The 6,679-nt window shown below is 43.5% G+C and overlaps 3 non-coding genes across 3 annotated transcripts; all 3 read left to right on the plus strand.

The window, feature by feature from the left end:
* On the plus strand, positions 1 to 73 carry trnar-ucg (transfer RNA arginine (anticodon UCG)). Its single transcript has one exon. It is a non-coding gene; the product is annotated as a tRNA-Arg (tRNA).
* Positions 74 to 1,490: 1,417 nt separating this feature from the next.
* trnas-aga (transfer RNA serine (anticodon AGA)) lies at positions 1,491 to 1,572 on the plus strand. The gene has a single exon. It is a non-coding gene; the product is annotated as a tRNA-Ser (tRNA).
* A 2,126-nt stretch (positions 1,573 to 3,698) lies between these two features.
* trnar-ucg (transfer RNA arginine (anticodon UCG)) lies at positions 3,699 to 3,771 on the plus strand. The gene has a single exon. It is a non-coding gene; the product is annotated as a tRNA-Arg (tRNA).
* The last annotated feature ends 2,908 nt before the right edge of the window (positions 3,772 to 6,679 follow it).

Raw genomic sequence — 6,679 nt, forward strand, 5'->3', positions numbered from 1 at the left:
GGGCCAGTGGCGTAATGGATAACGCGTCTGACTTCGGATCAGAAGATTGTAGGTTCGAGTCCTACCTGGCTCGAGGGGAATGTCTGACTTTAACCGTGCCCCACGTTGACGCTCCCCTGTGATGTCCTGGCGGGACGTCGCTTCTGTGCTTCCACATTTGAAACTTGCATTTGTCCTATTATCCATTTCAAATTCCAGCTCACCACGACGGAGACCTCTGTCGCTTTGGGGGTATCTTTCTGTGTGTCTCCCTTTGTGGGTGAAAATGAGCATAAGTTCCTCAAAAGAGTTACAAGTCGCTGTGCAAAGGTCACACATCTGCCCCATTATTGTGCCATTTAAGAACACAGGATAAAGTCATTGACATTTGCACTGGGAACATTAGAACACACGAGACTTTGGGCCAAAGTTGGAAACTGCGACTGGAATGATTGGCTCTCTGATTAGCCGCGATGCACACAGGTGGAATGGCCTTTTCCCACTTTGTACATCTACGAAGACAAGTTGAAAATGTTCATAAAGTGTGTTTTATTTACACCAAATACGACAGTATCTATCGCCTTGTCTTGTTATTTACTTGTGAGGATTCCATACTCTCAGAACCGTGGCCCGGATCGTATTCCGGCTCATGGAATGCTGGTATTGTTCAGCTAACATGTCGGTGTACCAGTACTTCTGCCGATTTTCCGATGCTAGCAGGTCATTGGTTTTGTCCAAAACATTATGAATGTTAACATAATACGAATAGCTGCAGTTGCTGGAAATCTGAGCCAAAAACGAAAATTGATTGCGGAACGCAGAAAGACTGGCAACAGAAACATCGACTTTCCTGCTCCTCGGATGCTGCTGTGCTTTTCCAAAATTTTCTGATCTAAAATCAGGTTTCCAGCAACTGCAGTCCTCACTTTTGCCTCGTTCCTTCAGTGTCGCTGGTTCCCAATTCAAGAACTCCATCTCTAGCGGTTTCATGTCTGTACCTCCATGCTGTCGAGTTGAAGAGTGAAGAAAAGTAACTCACCCCCTCCATCTCTGGGGTAATTAGGGGCTGAAAGTGAATCGTATCACATTGAAGTGTATCTACAAGCGACTTAATCTCTGTCTTTTATTGGGAACCATCTCTTTCATTGTAACCATCAGGAAAGACCATTTCGTTCGCTAAAAAGAGAAATGAATATGTCACTAACCTTTGTTTGTTTCATGGCCAAGAATACTCAGATCAATAGCTCCCTTGATTACCTCTGCTGGTCATGTTCGCAAAGCGGTCTAGCAAATTGCCAAGTGTGATTTTCCTTTCAATAAATAATGTTGAACCAATTTTGCTGCAAATATCTTGTCCTAACTTTGTGCTTTTCTTCTTTTACATTGGTGTCTCGCACCTTACAAATGACAGCAAAGGTATGAATGGAGATGGAAACATGTAACTCAAGTCAGCGGCAGCTTTCAATGAGATCACGGCTGATTTGGTCAATGCTCAGGGGGTGGCGCTGTCTGTAGTCATGGCCGAGTGGTTAAGGCGATGGATTAGAAATCCTTTGGGTTTTCCCCACGTAGGTTCGAATCCTGCTGACTACGTTATGAACGCTTTCCTGCTGGAACTATTCAAAGTTCAGAAAGCCTGTTTTGCAAACCAGGCCTGTAATTTGATTAGACTTGAGAAACTCGAGTTCTTCATCAGAAATGCTCCACGTTTAAAACATGATCTCTGTTTCTCTTTCCAGATAAACTGCTCGACACATCGGGTTTCTGCTGTTGTTATTGAACGCTCTTTCAGAAGTGCTGCTTTTCATTAGATTCCTTTCATCCCTTGTCCTCTGTTCTCTGACTCTGGTCATTGGCAACACTTCCTCCTGCTCGTCAGTGTGCTCATTCCCCACCGCTCCCTCTCCCATCATTACAAACGACCGCAGGAAATTGCCACTTAACCATCTTTGTTCCAAAGTGAAACTCACCAGCCTAGGAACTCTCTCCACCAAACGGGACTTCTCATCCCTGGACATTGTGCAAGCCAGAGGATTGTGAAGAGTTACTGTGAAAATATTGTCAGTTGGCAGTTGGGAAAATGATTAGGAAGCAAACCATATAATTTAGGCTCCAGCTTTGGAAATCTTGAGAAACCCTTTGGGAAATGGAATCATAGGAGATACAAGAAGTGTAAATTGTCAGTCCGAGTAGAGGAAGGGACATTGACTCTGATCTTCTCGGCACAGGAACTGATCTGAGACATTGAAAGAATTCTCGCTCCCGTACGCGAGGAATACAAACTTCATCTGGACTGTGGGATAATGAAAAACTCTGGAACACTCAAGACAGTATCCAAATATTGACTGAGATCACTACAGTACGAGTACTATAGATGGGTCAGTTTTTGTCCACTGTGTGCGGGAGGGCTTCCTGACACAGTATGTAGACATGCCTTCAAGGGAAGAAGCCACTTTCGATTTAGTACTGGGTAGTGAGCCTGGCCAGGTTTTAGATTTGGAAGTAGGTGAGCACTGTGGAGACAGCGATCACAATTCTCTCAGGTTTACTTTCGTGATGGAAAGGGATAGGTGTACTCCACGGAGGAAGAGTTTCAGCTGGTGGAAGGGAAATCACGATGCAGTGAGGTAAGATTTAGGAATCGTAGAGTGGGGTAGGAAACTGTAGGGGGTGAGCACATTAAAAATGTGGAGGTTATTCAAGGAAAAGCTCCTGTGTGTCCTAGATAAGTATGTACCTGTCAGGGAGGGAGTAAGATATAGAACGCGTGAGCCGTGCTTTACTAAGCTAGTGGAAACCCTGGTCAAGAAGAACAAGAAGTCTTATGTTAGGAGAAAACGTGAAAACTCAGTTCGAGCGCTCGAGGGTTCCAACGATATCAGGAAAGACCTAAAAAGAGAGCTGAGAAGAACCAGGAGGAGACATGAGAAGTTGTTGGCAGATAGGATCAGGGTTAACCCTAAGGCTTTCGATAGGTATGTGAGCACTAAAAGAATGACGAGAGTTAAATTTGGGACAATCAAGGATAATAGTGGGAAGTCGTATGTGGAGTAAGTGGAGATAGAGGAAGCACTAAATAAATATTTTTCGACAGAGTTCGCTATAGATAATGAAAATGTTGGCGAGGAAGATAGAGAGATACTTGCGTCTAGACCAGAAGAGATTGAGGTTCACATGGAAGAGATATTAGAAATACTGCAGAGTGTGAAAATAGATAAGTCAGCTGGGCCGGACGGGATCTATCTGATGTTGTTCAGCAAATGCACGACAGGAAGGTACAAATCAAGCTGATGCTAACAACGGCTCGTTTTGAGCCGCTAATTTGCAGTGAAGTGGCGGCGCCAATAAAAGGTGTCACGCAGCTCGTCTAATTCCACATCCTGAGCTCGAAATGACCAGATGTCTCTCGCAGAGTTTCGGCAGGGTCTTGCTTAGACGACACCATGACAGGTTTTCACTGGAGTGGATCATGAATTCGCGTCGGGACTGCGAATAAAACGATGGAAACTTCCAGCAGAGAAGGAGGCGACCCCGAAGCAGGCAGCTGAGGACAAATGTTTCTCCTTTGCCAGTGAAAGTCACTGCTTCACAAATTGGAAACTTCGAAGTGAAGCAGTGTTGGTGATTTTCTTCACTGCTTGTTCACCTTTTTAATTCTGATTCCGTGAAAGTCAATGGCATTACATATCGACATTCTGCCAGCGGTGTGCGTGTCTGTTGGGCCAGTGGCGTAATGGATAACGCGTCTGACTTCGGATCAGAAGATTGTAGGTTCGAGTCCTACCTGGCTCGAGGGGAATGTCTGACTTTAACCGTGCCCCACGTTGACGGTCCCCTGTGATGTCCGGCCGGGACGTCGCTTCTGTGCTTCCACATTTGGAACTTGCATTTGTCCTATTATCCATTTCAAATTCCAGCTCACCACAACGGAGACCTCTGTCGCTTTGGGGGTATCTTTCTGTGTGTCTCCCTTTGTGGGTGAAAATGAGCATAAGTTCCTCAAAAGAGTTACAAGTCGCTGTGCAAAGGTCACACATCTGCCCCATTATTGTGCCATTTAAGAACACAGGATAAAGTCATTGACATTTGCACTGGGAACATTAGAACACACGGGACTTTGGGCCAAAGTTGGAAACTGCGACTGGAATGATTGGCTCTCTGATTAGCCGCGATGCACACAGGTGGAATGGCCTTTTCCCACTTTGTACATCTACGAAGACAAGTTGAAAATAATCTGCAAGGAAAATGTTCATAAAGGGTGTTTTATTTACACCAAATACGACAGTATCTATCGCCTTGTCTTGTTATTTACTTGTGAGGATTCCATACTCTCAGAACCGTGGCCCGGATCGTATTCCGGCTCATGGAATGCTGGTATTGTTCAGCTAACATGTCGGTGTACCAGTACTTCTGCCGATTTTCCGATGCTAGCAGGTCATTGGTTTTGTCCAAAACATTATGAATGTTAACATAATACGAATAGCTGCAGTTGCTGGAAATCTGAGCCAAAAACGAAAATTGATTGCGGAACGCAGAAAGACTGGCAACAGAAACATCGACTTTCCTGCTCCTCGGATGCTGCTGTGCTTTTCCAAAATTTTCTGATCTAAAATCAGGCTTCCAGCATCTGCAGTCCTCACTTTTGCCTAGTTCCTTCAGTGTCGCTGGTTCCCAATTCAAGAAAATTGAAGAAAAGTAACTCACCCCCTCCATCTCTGGGGTAATTAGGGGCTGAAAGTGAATCGTATCACATTGAAGTGTATCTACAAGCGACTTAATCTCTGTCTTTTATTGGGAACCAACTCTTTCATTGTAACCATCAGGAAAGACCATTTCGTTCGCTAAAAAGAGAAATGAATATGTCACTAACCTTTGTTTGTTTCATGGCCAAGAATACTCAGATCAATAGCTCCCTTGATTACCTCTGCTGGTCATGTTCGCAAAGAGGTCTAGCAAATTGCCAAGTGTGATTTTCCTTTCAATAAATAATTTTGACTCAGTTTGCTGCAAATATCTTTTCCAAACATTGTGCTTTTCTTCTTTTACATTGGTGTCTCGCACCTTACAAATGACAGCAAAGGTATGAAAGGAGATGGAAGCATTTAACTCATCAAGTCAGCGACAGCTTTCAATGAGATATCGGCTGATTTGGTCACTGCTCAACGATGCAGCTTTGTCTGTCGTCATGGCCGCGTGGTTAAGCTGAATGATGAGAAGTTCTTTGGGGTTTCCCCACGTCGGTTCGTGTCCTGCTGACGTACGTTGTGAATGCTTTCCCGCTGGAACAATTTCTACTCGATGTTCAGAACGCTTATCTTGCAAACCAGACCGGTAATTTGATTAGACTTGGGAAATTCGAGTTCTTCATCAGAAATGTTTTGTATTTAAAGCATTATCTCTAAGAATGACGAGAGTTAAATTTGGGACAATCAAGGATAATAGTGGGAAGTTTTGTGTGGAGTCAGAGGAGATAGGGGAAGCACTAAATTAATATTTTTCGACAGTGTTCGATATAGAAATGAAAACGTTGGCGAGGAAGATACAGAGATACTTGCGTCTAGTGTAGTAGAGATTGAGGTTCACAAGGATTAGGTAATAGAAATACTGAAGATTGTGAAAACAGACAAGTCCCCTGGGCCGGATGGGATCTGTCCTAGGAACCTTCTGGGAAGCAAGGGAAGACATTGATGAGCCTTTGGAATTGATCGTCAAATCATCGTTGTCTACAGGAATAGAGCCCGTGGAATGGAGCATAGCATATGTTGTTCTCTTGTGCAAAAGGTTTCGTAGAGACAACCCTGATAATTACAGACCAGTGAATTCACTGCAGTTGTTGGTAACGTGTTGGAAAAAGGTTATTATAGATAGGATTTATGACCATCTCGCAAAGAATAATCTGATCAGGGACAGTCAGCACAGTTTTGTGATGGTTAGGCCTTGCTTAACGAATCTCGTTGACTTTTTTGACAAAGTGACCAAACAGGTAGATGACAGTAACCCGGTTGATGTGGTGTATATGGGTTTCAGCAAGTTGTTCGATAAGTTTCTCCACAATAGGCTTTTATACAAAATGCGGAGGAATGGAATTATGGGAGAGTTTCCAGCTTTGATCAGTAATTGGCTTGCCAACAGAAAACAGTGTTGTAGTTGATGTAACATGTTCTTCTTGGAGTTTAGGTCCTGGCGCCGTAACACAAGGGTTGGTGTTAGGTCCACTGCTGTTACATGAGATCTAACCTTGCCAATCAGTCTCCCATGGGAAACATTATTGAACACCTTACTGAAGACCGTATGGATCACATTTACTGCTCTGCCCTCATCAATCTTCTTTGTTACTTCTTCAAAAAAATTATCAAGTTTGTGAGACATGATTTCCCACGCACAAAGCCATGTTAATAATCTCGAATCAGTCCTTGCCTTTCCAAATACATGTACATTCTGTTCCTCAGGATTCCCTCCAACAATTAGAGTATTCTTGGCAGATGCAGTTTCATGTAGGGAATGCGAGGTCATATACTTTGTTGGGAAGAATCAAAAGACACACGAGTGTTAAAATCGATCGATAAAAAAAGAAGTGCGGTGCAGAGGAGTCTCAGTGTTCTTATACATGAAACGAACAAAGGTTAATCACATATTTATTTCTTGCTGGCAAAACAAAGCCTTTTCTGATGCTCACAATTAAAGAGATGGTTTGCAAGAA

The sequence above is a fragment of the Chiloscyllium punctatum genome, chromosome 29 (genome assembly GCF_047496795.1).
Source record: "Chiloscyllium punctatum isolate Juve2018m chromosome 29, sChiPun1.3, whole genome shotgun sequence".
Lineage (NCBI taxonomy): Eukaryota > Metazoa > Chordata > Chondrichthyes > Orectolobiformes > Hemiscylliidae > Chiloscyllium > Chiloscyllium punctatum.